Source organism: Topomyia yanbarensis, chromosome 3 (genome assembly GCF_030247195.1).
Source record: "Topomyia yanbarensis strain Yona2022 chromosome 3, ASM3024719v1, whole genome shotgun sequence".
In the NCBI taxonomy this organism is placed as follows: domain Eukaryota; kingdom Metazoa; phylum Arthropoda; class Insecta; order Diptera; family Culicidae; genus Topomyia; species Topomyia yanbarensis.
Genome location: NC_080672.1, coordinates 374,305,816 through 374,320,884, shown reverse-complemented (window position 1 = coordinate 374,320,884; position 15,069 = coordinate 374,305,816).

The following is a 15,069-nucleotide window of genomic DNA, read 5'->3' as shown; positions in this document are numbered from 1 at the left end:
GTTCGCCAATGATTGACTGTGTTTTTGACAATGTGTCCTTCCAGTCTATTCTGGACACACGGCACGCGGTCATGGAGCGTCTGCATGTGCATCGGGTTGGATAAACGTAATGCTTAGTAATCACATTCTTTGCACGCAGAAAAATGTATATTAAATTCCAAAATAATTCGCTTAGAAATCAAAAATATATATTTTTGAATCAGGGCCTAATTGCAATTTTTTTAGATTCAAAAATATTTGTTGTTAGATTCCAAAAAAATGGTTGTTGTTTCTACTAACAAGCCGCCATAGGATTTTGTGTAGATTCAATAATAATTTTATTTGAATCTATGATATCTTTTTTTGAAACAAAGTATGTTATTTGTTAGTTGAAATATGCTTTTCCTTTTTAAAACAATGAAAAAATCTATTTGAATCAAAAAACTTTTATTTTGTTTTCAAAAAAAGGTGTAATTAATATTAACATCTTGATTTTTGTTTTTTCTTCTACCCTAAGATGCTCATATTTTGCACCGAATCCCAATCCCAAATTCCAATTTGCATAATTACGTAAATTACAACTTTTCCAAGCTTTCCGCTAAAAAATGCTGTTTTAGCTCCTCTGCTTTCTCTCGTTCGATAAATTTCGACGATGTATCAATTTTCTGGAATAATAACAATAATATTAGGTTCTTAGGTATTACCCCATTAATAAATAATTTTCTCACCTATGAAAGCACTCACGACCGAATTGCACTAATCAAATTGTAATTACATTTTTATAATGCTCAAATAGTCTAAATTTAGCGTCTTGAACTCCAATTCTTTATTCTCGACCTCCGATGCGTCCATTTTTTCATTTGTATGATACAACAAAGATCGAACCAAACACAGTCTATCCATTTTCAAGCAATATTTCTAAATCTAACAGCAATACTTTTGTTTTAAATAATGCTATTGTACAACCAACCAATGCTTTTTTGGTTCAACTAAATACTTGAATTTGAATCAAAGTTTGAATATATTTGATACGAATATTCCCTGCTTTTTGCAGGGATTTTAGAATCAAAATGCAGATTATTTTGTCACCAATGCCGATATTTTTGTACCAACAATGTTTGGTATTTGAAACAGAGAAATTGCATTTCTGTTTTAACAAAATCTTTGACTTAGAATCAAAGTCGCAAAATATTTGATTCGAATATGCCTTATTTCTCTGCGTGTGCCTGTGGTTGTCCTCAGGTTGGCATTCTGTCACCTTTGCCATGGAACCTGGCTGCCGACAGCTTGTTGAGGATACTCAATGAGCTTGGATTTCAACCTACGGGTTTGCTGACGTCGACAAGTTAAATTATCAGTTATTCCAAACAAAACTTCAAAGGTTCCTTTCACGAAGAAGTGAATTACAACCGGAATTCCTCCCTTGCAGTTCTTTGATTCTGAGGTATTGTGTGCAGAGGAGTTAAATTGGATTCCGAATTGAATTGGTCTGCTCACATTGAGTTCAGAGTCAAAAAAGCGTGCATGAGCTTCGGGCAGCGCAGACGAATTTTTGGAAAGACTGGCGTCTCACACCTAAATGCTGGACTTCTACTGGAAGTCTACACGACAATTGTGCGTTCAATACTGTCGGACGGATGCTTTGTGTGGTAGCAGAGGGGATAGGTACTGACGGTCCAGCTAAACCATCTACAAACGCAAACAAATGCAAGTGGCCTGTTACATTGAAGGCTCTCTGCTGGAAGTACGTGCTGGTGCTGGTGTCTACTATCGTGAAATGAGATTGGAGCTCAACTACTTAGTACAGCTACTGTTCGGTAACTGGACTAAGAAGGCAGTCCAATTAGCGAATGTCGCTCGCTAACTGGGCTGATCTGTCAAATGTTAAAAATCACCGGGGGCTATTTGGATGCTAAAGAATAATCGGATGGTTACGAAGTCGATTAATACGTTCAATGTTAGCTCTGTGAAGAGGTTAATAAATCGACTCATTGTTAATTTACGTCTACCTAATTCTTAACAAGCAAGGACTAATCTTTCACTTGATTGATTGATAAAATTCAAATTAATATTGTTGGTATTCACATTGTTTTGCATTCGCATGCCCCTGGCTAGTTTTGACACCATATTGTCAAATTACGTCTGACGTCTATGTTTTGACGTTTAACTGCTTTTTAACTGGGCTGCAGCCCAGTTACCGAACGCCCAGTTAAAAAGCAGCCCAGTTAAAGAGCGCCCAGTTACCGAATGATTGCTGTAGTTGGTTTTTTTCAGAAGAGTTACAGCACCCATCCTCGATAACTACCAGTTTTCGACCATCCACCTGTATGGCAGTAGGTAAGCTAGCTGTGGGTCGAGAATCAGTGCTCTTCCGCTACGAGGACAATCTGGACGGCAAACTTTAGGTTGTCTAATTTACTGAGTCCTTTGGCTCGTTTGTACCGTTTAGCACCACTTCCTCGGTGCTCACCCGACGCGAATTACTCGGTCTAGTCCTCAACGGTGGACCCAGCCTACTTCTACGGAGAGTTCCCCTGAGAGAGAAGTTCTTCCGAAACCGAGCCAATCAGCCAGGTGTCGAGGTCATTTCGACGGTTCCGATGAAGCAGGATGTCCGATTCGCAGGTGCCCCGACGACCCGCGACTGGTGGTGTCTCGTTGCGGTGTCTCGTTGCGGTCTACTCCGTCTAGTCCCCGGCGGTGAATCTAGCATACGCCGACGGAGAGTTCCTTGGCGGAAGAAGTTCTCCCGGTACCGATTCTTCTTTAGTTTTCGGTATATTTGTATCGGGCCAACTTATAGGGTACCGTGGTCGATCCACGGCGGCTGATCTACCGGCCTACTCTAGCGGAGACTTTCCCGATGGTGATTGCTCTCCCGAAGCCGTTGATCGCCATTTCTACTGTAAGGCGGTCATGATCTGCATCACGCGTTCCAAGTGTATACATGGCCGGTCATTCTGTAGGCGACATTATCCGGCTATATGCCCAGGTCCTCCCGTTTCAAGTAACTCCTTGCACGTCGCTTCGAGCTTCGGATGTTTGAAGACCACATGTTCCAGTGTTCCCTCGATGCTCACACTTCGGGCGTAACGGTGACGTAGCGTGCCCGAGCCGATGAAGACACTTTCTGAAGTAGCCGTAGCCCGACAGGAGCGGTATCAGGTGGAAGTTCTCCTTTTCGTGCTTTCTATTGAGCCACGTTGACAGATTTGTGATGAGCCGGTAGGTCCACTTTCCTTTCTCCGTATTGTCCTATTCCTGCTGCCATGTCGCCATTGAATCAATTCTCACCATCTTCCTCACGTTTCTTCAGGTGTTTCTTCGATTGTAGCACTCGATATCCTCACCCAGGGTGATGCAGATGGGGATCATCCAGACGATAACGTATACTGCCTTCGACGATATTGTTCTGTACGCGCTCGTGACTCAACCGGAACGTTCTGTTCAGCTTTCACGGTTCCGCTTGGTTTTCAGCACCGTTCCCCAGGCAAGAACCCCACAACAGAGTATAGATGACGAAATACTAGATGTGGCGTCTCGTGCTACTTCTCGAACCGCCGTCGTTTGATATGATTCTTGTTATTGCGTTCGTTACCTTTATTTATTTATTTTATTTATTAACAGTTTAAGGCCGAAGTGGCCTGTGCCGTATACAAAAGATTCCTCCATTCCACTCGGTCCATGGCCGCGCGTCGCCAGCCACGCAATCTGCGAAGGGTCCGCAAATCGTCTTCCACCTGGTCGATCCATCGTGCTCGCTGCGCGCCACGTCTTCTTGTACCGGTCGGATTGCAATTGAGAACCGTTTTCACCGGGCTATTGTCCGACATTCTGGCTACGTGCCCGGCCCACCGTAGTCGTCCGATTTTCGCGGTATGACAGATGGGCGGCTCCCCCAACAGCTGATGCAACTCATGGTTCATTCGCCGTCTCCATGTGCCGTCTTCCATCTGCACTCCACCGTAGATGGTACGCAGCACTTTCCGTTCGAAGACACCAAGTGCGCGTTGGTCCTCCACGAGCATGGTCCAGGTCTCGTGCCCGTAGAGAACTACCGGTCTAATCAGCGTCTTGTAGATGGTCAACTTCGTACGACGGCGAACTCTGTTCGACCGAAGTGTCTTGCGGAGGCCAAAGTAAGCACGATTTCCTGCCACGATGCGTCTACGAATCTCTCTGCTGGTATCATTGTCGGCGGTCACCAGTGAGCCCAAGTACACGAACTCTTCAACCACCTCGATTTCGTCGCCACCGATGCAAACTCGAAGCGGGCGGTTCTCATTCTCTTCTCGTGAACCTCTTCCTATCATATACTTTGTCTTCGACGTGTTGATGGTAAGTCCGACGCGCTTGGCTTCTCTTTTCAGTCTGATGTAGGCTTCCTCCATCTTCTCAAAGTTTCGTGCAATAATATCAACGTCATCGGCGAAGCCAAGTAGCTGAACGGACTTTGTGAAAATCGTACCACTCGTGTCGATCCCTGCTCTTCTTATTACACCTTCCAGCGCGATGTTGAATAACAGACACGAGAGACCATCACCTTGCCGTAACCCTCTGCGTGATTCGAAGGGACTCGAGAGCGTCCCTGAGACACGTACTACGCACATCACCCGATCCATCGTCGCCTTCACTAATCGCGTCAGTTTGTCCGGGAATCCGTACTCGTGCATAATCTGCCATAGCTGATCTCGATCGATAGTGTCGTATGCGGCTTTGAAGTCGATGAACAAATGATGTGTGGGCACATTGTACTCGCGGCATTTCTGCAGTACTTGACGAAGAGCGAACACCTGGTCCGTGGTAGATCGTTCGCTCATGAAACCCGCCTGGTACTGCCCCACGAACTCTCTTGCAATTGGTGATAGTCGACGGCATAGTATTTGGGAGAGTACCTTGTAGGCGGCGTTCAGCAGGGTGATTGCTCGGTAATTACAGCAATCCAGCTTGTCGCCCTTTTTGTAGATAGGACACACGACACCTTCCATCCACTCCTCCGGTAAAATCTCCTCCTCCCAAATCTTGGTAATCACCCAGTGCAACGCTTTAGCCAGTGGCTCGCCACCGTGTTTTAGTAGCTCGCTTGGTATTTGGTCAACCCCAGCGGCTTTATTATTTTTGAGCCGGCTAATCTCCTCCTGGATTTCTTGGAGATCCGGAGCCGGTAGTGTAATGTCTTCCGCGCGTGCTCCCAGGTGCGTTACCGTGCCATCCTCGTCGTCTGCTGCATCGCCGTTCAGGTGTTCTTCGTAATGCTGCCGCCACCTCTGGATCACCTCACACTGGTCCGTGAGAAGATTCCCGTTTGTATGCGTTCGTTACCTACGCGAACATTTCACAGGCGTACTCGACGTAGTTGTTGAAGCTCAACCGGTCATCGATTATCACTACCAATTGCTTCAGTGCACGCTTCGATGCTATCATGTGTCCTCTGACGTCGATCTGCATACGCTGAACTGCTTAGTAGTTGCTGACCAACAACACCTCCTTCGTTCATCCAGCTCCCGATCGCGTCTTTTGTCTTCGTCCCCAACACTTTCACTTCATCTATTGCTCACCCATCACCGTTAGTGACACGTCGTCCGCGAAACCCACGATTTCCTGGGCAACCACAGTATCAAGACCACATCGTGCATCCCGTTCCAGAACGTTGGACTGAGAATTGTGCCTTGAGGTACTCCCACTGTGACTCTACTCTGGAAGTAGCTCTTCCAGATCTGGTATGGTTATTCTAAGTAGCGCTGCGGTGATGGCTTCCCAGCTGGCGCTGTTGAACGGATTCTTCACATCTATCGTAACTACAGCGCAGTATCGATCTCCTCTTCGTCTTTTGTTTAGATGACTTCTCAACACTCCTGAGCATTGTCTGAGTTACATCCAATGTATATACTCCTTTGCGGAATTCGAACTGCATCTTGGACAGTCCGCACACACCCTTCGTGCATTTCATCAGCCTGTTAAGGATAATGATTTCCAGGAATTGTCCAAGTGTGTCCAGCAGACATATAGGCCTACTCAAGGCTGGATCGCCAGGTGGCTTCGCTGGCTTTGGCAGCAACATCAGTTTCTGTACCGTCCACATTTCGAGGAAGTTGACTTTATCTAAACACTTCTGGAGCACCATCCTGAACAAGTCCGGATATGCCAGGATCGCAGCTTGCAGCGCTACGTTTGGTATTCCATCCGGAGCTGAGGCTTTCTTTGATTTTAGTCGCATCGACGCTTCTTTGAGCTCGTCGTTAGTCACTTGACACCCGACTGTGTTTGCTCCTTCTCCTTTGCTGTACGGTGTCGGTGACCAGGTAGTTGGATCCTGCTTCGGGAAGATACCCTCAGCGATTATCATTAGCTTTCTAGGGCCCATTTCAGCTGGCGTCGTTGCCATCACGACTCGGTACGCGTCCCACAGGGATTGGTGTTTACTTCTCAGGATAGCTTCTTATGGCAAACTGGTTTGTTAAGCTTGAGCTCCCGTTTTAAAGGGGCCCAAGCTTCTCGGAAGGTCACCTCGAGCTCCTCTCTCACTTTCCGATCTTGCTCTCTGTGTTAGTATTCTGGCTCTGAGACATGCAGCGTGTTGTGTACTGAGCGACTCATTCCAGTACAAGTAAGCTAGACGCCGCACAGAGATCACCTTCCACACCAAAGTCGGACAAAACCTCAAAAGTGGAACGAATTTGATGAATACTTCACATTAGGGTAATTTTGTGACGCTAGTTCATATTTGATGCTTATTTTTTTTTGCTTCAATATTTTGACACATAGGGTGGTTTGAAAATTCAACATTTACAAATATATAGTGCACTATATCTGAAAAATCATTTTTAGAAACTAGAAGTAGTGAATTTTTAGCAGAATATACATTTAAACAATTGTTGATCAAGCTGAGGGATCTCTCGAGCGCTCGATCGAGACACAAGTGTTTTGTTTCCAGTCCGTGCAGTGCATAGCGACAAAGAATAGTGCTCATCCGCGTTCAAGGTTATCTTGCGCATTCTCTGCCTAGTCGAGGTTTCAGTATTTTTTCACTTTTTTGTGTTTCTATTTCTGAGTATGTCGTTATCCGGCCAGTGACTAGCGAACCAGTGTTTTTCTAGTAAACTGTCTGAATACCGTTATGCACACAAGTTAAGTATCGATTTTATTTTACGTTTCCCCTTCTTGGTTCTCCTATTAACGGGCACTGGGTCCGTGCAAAAATGACTTCTCCTGGCAGTGGTTCATCTAAAGGTGAAACAAAATCGTCTCCCCGGCTCAAGGTTTATCCATGCTCGGCCACCGGGCCTTGCGTGAACTTCTTGGCCAAAAACGAAAAGTGTTGAACTTATTGAAGATTTCTCGAGTTCTGACGGAACGATATTCGGCCGTGCCAGAAACATCGATAATACCCCCTGATAAGCTTCGGGTGGTGGTAAATAGCTAAAACTAGGCAAATAATATTGCTGGCTACGAGTCTTTTACGAAGGAGTATAGGGTATGTGTACCATCAAATAGGGTTGAATGTACCGAGGGAGTCTACGATCCGAATTTGAAATGCGCGGATCTGCTGACCCATGGGGTTGGCTGTTTAAAGACCCCATGAACCAGCCAGTGAAGATACTGGTGTGCAAACGTTTGCATTCAGTCGCAGCTGGCGGGAAGAGGACATACGTCAACTCAGACTCTTAACGGGTGACCTTCGCCGATTCTGCTCTTCCTAACTACCTCCTCTTTGACAAGGTTCGTCTATCAGATTTCATTTTTGTGCCGCAGGTCATGAACTGCACAAATTGCAAACAACTGAGACGCAGCCTCCCGTTGTAGCAATAGGATTCGTTGTGGGAGATTTTTGTCAAAAATGGTAAAAATAGCTACTCCATCGAAACCTACTAACATCTATACTGCTGTGTCTAGAAGCTGTTTTAAGTGTTGGGAAGAGCTTCAGAAAGTACGTTTATTCAGCGTGGTAGTACAGAGTGAACTTACTATGTGATGATGGAGTGACGCGGTCCTATGCTAGCTCATAATATGTATTTGTTAGCACACCCTACGACAGTGCATATTTGTGTTGGTTAGGCAAGGATGCATCACAGATATGAAGACAGATGAATATTATTACAGAAGCTATAAAAGAAGGAGGAACGCCTCCGCTCCCAAGCGTCGTTATAAAGGCCAGAAGGTGTCCCTTCAAAGAAGTACTGGTGCAAAACTGAAGCAGGCGGCTCTCGGTCTCAAACTGAGCTCAGAAAAAGAGTTCCCAGCGCTTCCTGGGACATCGAAACTCCAAATGTTACAATATCTCAGCCAGAAAACAACCAGCGCTGGCTTAATAAATTTCTCTGATATTGTGGACCGTATTTTTACAGCTTAAAATATTTGTGGCCCCTTTAAAAGCATCCTAATAATTACTCAGGTGTTTGCGTTTCCACTGCGTCTCTTCAGAACTGCTTGACCAATGCACCGGGCTGACGATAAATCCAAAATTGGTAATACTACTTGTGAACACACTAAATGACATCTAACTTACGATGTTCCGTACACGCTCATTCAAAACTACTCAAAATTTGAGTTTCCACTACTCAATTTCAAAAACCGGGGCAAACTGTCAAAAAATGAGTATCGATTTGAGTAGAATTGACTGAACTCTGGAGTAACCATGAAATTATCAACAATTTGAGTGAAAAAAAACTTACTGGTGCACGAAAAATTGAAAATAGTTTCAAAAGTTGATTCAACAGCAAAAGAATCAACGAAGAGACATTCGGAAAACTAAAAGGTAAGTTTACGCAAGTGTGGTTTCTTTTTTAAAATAACATACTTTATTATTTTGCATATCCAGTAGCACGAGATCCTATTTACAGGAAAAAGGAGAAAGGACCTCGGAATAAATTTATAAGCATCGTATTAACAACTAGAGATACAGGTAAGTGGAATTTTATATACAGATTAATGCGTTTGTTAGTATTATTAAAAATACAGATCGGTTAAATTTCAAATTTTGTCTTTGCGTAAAAAGTACTCAAAATTGACATTTTGTACCCGAACTCAAAACTGAGTAAGTGAGGAAAACTCAATTTTTGACCATGTGCACTTTTTATGGAATTGAATGGCTGGTCACTCACTTTTGAGTTATTTTCAATGAGCGTGTAAGTGAACAGAACCTCTTCACATTTCAGCGATTGTATCCTTCGGTGGCTAATTCATCGAACGAGGCCAAGGATCTGAGCACTGCAATTGTTTCTAAATAAAATACATATAAATAAATCCATCACAACCGATGTTAAGGAATTCACAGCTCTCTCCAAAGAAAAGCAAAGCACCTTCGATTATCAACGCGTTTTCTGTTTGACATTTCGAGGGACCCTCTTGTACAACATGAGTTAGTGCCTCTTGAGCCATGGGAAACTTATTAGTCTCTGTAACGATGCTTTTAATCTAATGACATTCAGCCAAACGGTATATACATTCGGCTTTGTGACCTAATTCGGCCTAATAGCGTTCGGCCTTGCGGCATTCGGCCGACTGGCTCTCGGCCTACTAGCCCGACACCCAAGAAGCGTAGCGCTGGTTCGTTAAGGTGAAGATATGTGGAAGCCACGTTGCTAGGTACCGACTCGCTTGTTTACATTAGGAAAAACTGAAATCTGAAGTGAAAATTCAAACGCACAAATGAGAGTTTCCGAACATTATACTTTGGTCATCTGCACATTGGCAGAAAATTTGAAGTTTTGTTAGTAAACGATTAAAGTTTCGCGAGTGTTTTTCCAGTGGTGTGTGAAAAAAGTGCAATGAAAACGAGAAGAAGAGTGTTTCGAAAAGAAACCTCAAGTGAAGACGGGTGATATTTTTGCACAAAACAGGAACTACAGATGGCATTCCGTCAAAAACTCGGATTGATTGTATAAGAAATTATTCTAGCTTACTTATGTAGCAGTTTCGTGGCACACCAGCAAGGTTAGTGTGTTGAAAAACGTATTTTTATATTTGCTCATGTCAGATACATGGTTAGGCACTGGAGAGGGGTGTATGTGGCGTAGGAGCTATGTTGTGGCTCGCATGTATAATGTCCTTAACGGATTAACGAGAGAAACATCTATGAGCACTTTTGAGGCACAACCCAGCGTATGCGAAACCCAAATAGTACTAACGAGAACTTCGAATATTCAATGCGCTGGATATTCGATTTCTCACTTGCTCTCTGTAGCAATAAAGCCTCAGGGGCAGACAGAATCAAATTCAGATTGTTGAAGAATCTGCTAGACTCTGCCAAGATACGCTTGTTGACTAATAAATTTCTTGAGGGTAACATAGTCCTTCGTGACTGAAGGTATCCAAAAACCAGAAAAACCAGCTTGCTACCACAACTCATGTCGACCGATTGCAATGCAGTCATGTATATAGAATTGGTTTGAGAAAATGAAAATGCTTCGCCTCACAATTGGGTAGAAGCAAATGGCTTACTCTCAGATACACAATTTGGCTGCCACAAGGGCAAAGGGACGAATGATTGTCTTCTGTTGCTCTCAACATAAATTCAAATGGTCTATGCTAACAAAAAGCAGCTGACATCGGTTTTCTTGGATATTAAGGAGGTTTTTGAATCAGTTTCTATCAAAATTCTTATTGAGAAGCTGCACCAGCATGTTCTCTCACCGACTCTAAACAACTTTTTGCTAAACTTGTTGTCTGAAAAACACGCGCATTTTTCGCATGGTGATCTATAGACATCGCGAATCAGCTACATTGAACTCCCCAGGGCTCATGTCTTAGCCCCCTTCTCTACAACTTTTACGTGAATGACATTGACGAATGTCTTGTCAATTCCTGCACGCTAAGGCAGCTTACAGATGACGGTGTGGTCTCTATTACAGGACCCAAAGCTGTCGATTTGCCAGGATCATCGCAAAATACCTTGGGTAATTTGTCTACTTGGGCCCTCCAGCTGGCTATCGAGTTTTCCACGGAGAAAACTAAGTTAGTCGCATTTTAAGGAAGCGTGAACCAGCGCCACTACAGCTCCCATGAATGAGTCAAACTATTGCTCAGGTTTCAACTTTCAAATATCTCGGGGTCTGGTTCGACCCTAAAGGTACTTGGGGATGTCACATTAGGTATCTGAAACAGAAGTGCCAATAGGGTTGTTACCTCTGGAGAGGCTTTGACCCGGATTTTGGAAGTGGAACTAGACAGAAATTAGAATCAAAGCGATTGCTCGGCATTTTAGAGCACTTTAATCCGTTTTTATTACTACGTTAAAATAAAGCTGTAAATTTTTCACGTTTGAGAACGGTTTTGTCAGTTTAATCTGGTGTTGCATTTCACTACCCCGACTAAGTACCAAGAGTACAAAAGCACCAGCTACTTTCGCAGTGGAGGATAAGTGGAACGTGCTCTTCTCCACAACTAATAGGAAAAGGAGAGCAAAGGAGGCAGGGCAGGGCCATCATATGGAAAGCACTATGTGGTGTGGTTATTCATCACGAGAGGTCGCAACAAAGAGGAAAACTCACCTCCCTAGCCAAAAGTTAAGGGTTGCTGCAGGAGTAGCAACAACACCGGAAGATCTCGTTTGATGTTGACCTAGCCAGTTGGATTTATTTATTTATTTATCGCACACATCAACAGGCCGCACTCGGCTCCAATGATGGAAACTTAAACTAATTACATCTAAAAACTGCAGGAATCGATTTCTTAATGATATCCGAGACAAATGAAAGTCGAACAGGTGCGACACACGGTTGAAGAGGCGTTGTACTCCGGTGATAGCGGCATTAGCTGTGTGAATAGTTCGTCGAAACGGCACTCTCAGAAGAACGTTTCCGCGTAACGTTCTGGACTTGACTTGGATGTTGACTCGCTCTAGTAAATCTGGAGAATCGATGCGTCCTGACAGAAGATCAGAGATGAATAAGGCTCTTGCAGTTTCTCTACGACGCTGAAGGGTATGGAGCTGAATGAGTTGACACCGACTCTCGTAGCTTGGTAGACAAACAGAATCGCGCCAAGGCAGGCGTCGAAGAGCGTACCGTATAAATTTTCGTTGAACGCCTTCAATTCGATCGTTGCTGTTCATGTAATTCGGGTTCCAGACTGCCGAACAATACTCCAGCGTGGAGCGCACTAAAGAGCAGTAGAGGCTTTTGAGACAATAAATGTCTGTGAAGGATTTAGCCGTACGGAAAATGAAGCCCAGGCTTCGCGATGCTTTACAAACAACATACGAAATGTGATTCTTAAATGTAAGTTTCGAATCTAACAGCACTCCAAGATCCTTGACGCAGCTCACCCGGGAAACAAGAGCTCCAGACAAGTCATATTCAAACTCAATGGGATCTTTTTTTCTGGAGAACGATATCACAGAACATTTCGCCGGATTCAGAATCATTCGGTTGTTTTCACACAATCTGCTGAAAGTGTCAAATTGATGCTGCAAATAAAGTGCGTCCGTTCGGTTCTTAATTCTGTTGAAAATTTTTAGGTCATCTGCATACGACAACCGTGGCCCTTTCAGCTGATAGTTTACATCGTTGAAATAGAGAGTGAATACGAATGGTCCGAGATGACTTCCTTGCGGAATACCAGACGTTGCGGAGAACAGTTTGGAGTATGCATCACCTATGTTGACACTGAATTGACGTCCAACGAGATAGGATTGGAACCATCGTAGGAGTGATCCACTGAAGCCAAGTTTTTCCAATTTAGCGATTGCGATATCGTGATTGGTTGTGTCGAAAGCTACAGATAAGTCAGTATATGTAACATCAGAAGGGTTCGCATCGAACCCTTCGGACACAAAAGAGGTTAGAGATAGTAGATTCGTCGACGTCGATCGATTCGGCATGAATCCGTGTTGGTCTTTAGAAATATATTCCTTACAGTGAAAAAAACACTGACTCCACCACGACTAACTCAAAGAGCTTGGAAATGGCACAGAGCGAAGAAATTCCTCGATAATTGTCAATGTTCCTCTTATCACCATTTTTGTGGACAGGAAAGATGAAAGCTGCTTCTCACAATTAAGGAAAAATCGCGGTTGTCAGTGACATTTTGAATAGTTGACAGAGTGGTTCCACCAAACCAGATATACACTTTTTCAAAAACACAGCAGGGACACCATTAGACTGCCCAGAAAATAATGAATTTTTAAATACGCAATCGGCCCACCCCTGAGTCGATTCCTTGTCCCACCAGGAGTACTTGCATCAAATTTGAAGCAAATCGGAGAAGTTTAGCTACCGGACCAGCGTACCTGAAGTTTGTATGGGATTTTTCGACAATTTACATGACGAAAACACACTATTTCGCATTTTTGCTGCTAGATGGCACTGCATGCATCGTGTTATCACTGTAAGTGAAAATAAGAAAGATAATTTAATTGTCTACAACTTTGTCGAAGACTGCTAGTGAATCCGGCTTTGTTAAAAGAAGTTATTAAACTTTTAACGAAGTGATGTCTGAGTCAGTTTTGTATGGGGCCTAGCAGTGCATGGTTGCGTATCAGTACTCGATTCCCACGAACTATGCATTTTTGTGACATAATGGTTCGGTTTAGCTCAATAGTATGTTCAGAAGAATTATAGTAAATAATACGAGTCATATGTTGGTTAGAAAATTTTAGTTCCACTTGTTACCGCATAGAGGGCGCCAATACTAACTTTTCAACGGTAAGAGATAGAAATTAGGTGTCTTCCACAAAGTTGTAGAACAGGCATTTTGCAATAATTCTTCCGAACATCTCGATGCTCTATCTCTCTTCTATGAAAAGTTAGTGTTGGCGCCCTCTATGCGGCCACAGGTAGAACTAAATTTTTCTAAGCAAAACATAACTCGCATTATATGCTATAGTTCTTCTGAACATACTATTGAGCTAAACCTAACCATTATTTAACAAAAATGTATAGTTCGTGGGAATCGAGTACTGATACACATGCACTGCTAGGCCCCATGCAAAACTGACTCAGACATCACTTTGTTAAAAGTTTAATAACTTCTTTTAACAAAGCCGAATTCATTAGCAGACTTCAACAAAGTTGTAGACAATTAAATTATCTTTCTTAATTCACTTACAGTGATAATACGATGCATACAGTGCCATCTAGCGGCGAAAATGCGACCAAGTGGGTTTTCTCCATGTAAATTGTCGAAAAATTCCATACAAACTTCAGGTACGTTGGTCCGGGTGCTAGACTTGTTCGATTTGCTTCAAATTTGGTACAAGTACTCCTGGTGGGACCCGGAATCGACTCAGGGGTAGGCCGATAGGTGTCATTTTTTCCTGTCACTCTAGGCACCATCTGGCCCGGGAGTTGACGATGCTTTAAGCTTGGATGCTGCTGATACAATATCCGAGTGCTCCACACGAATCTCACTTACTGACCGTTCGAGTTGGACCACGCCGCTAGCTGCAACGTCAATCTGCTGCGAGGACAGAGTCTTACTGACGAACATCAACGAAACTTTGATTTAGAGGAATGGATGTGGCTCAGGATTTCATTTGTGTGATGTTATGTCTAATCACTACACGTTAGATGCTCATCCCTAACTTACTGTTATGACAAATCTCAACTAGTGGATTCCCTTCAGGCCCGAGGAGAATCACCTAATATCCTGGTTCGCTATATTCTCTGAATGTCCCTAGCTCCCTAGTATACACCTTCCTAAAGACCATCAATATACAGAAGTAACTGCCCCTTTTATTTTTCTTATCATACTCAGAAGTGCCCACTCCATCTGTACTGTACACCAATGATGGTTTGATGCGACTTCAAGCTGACACGAAACATCTCTGTCAACTGAGTCAACAAACATGGGACCTACAGCACAAACATCACACGCGCAACTCGGTGTGTTGCCGACCCGCCTCTTAACCGTACTACGAATTTAGAGGAACCCCTGTTGGCTCGAGGAGGACCACCCTGCGCCACAGTACGCGATGCTTGCTGATAAAGATCGTCCGAGTCTGTAATCCATACAGTTGATCTCACGATGCCTGAAACTGAGAATTAATATATTTCCCCCTGCCATTTTTCTCCACTCTCTCTCCCCGTCTCTGAAACCCAGATGTAGGAATCACTACTGTATACAATGTTAGAGAAAGCGTTGCCATACCCA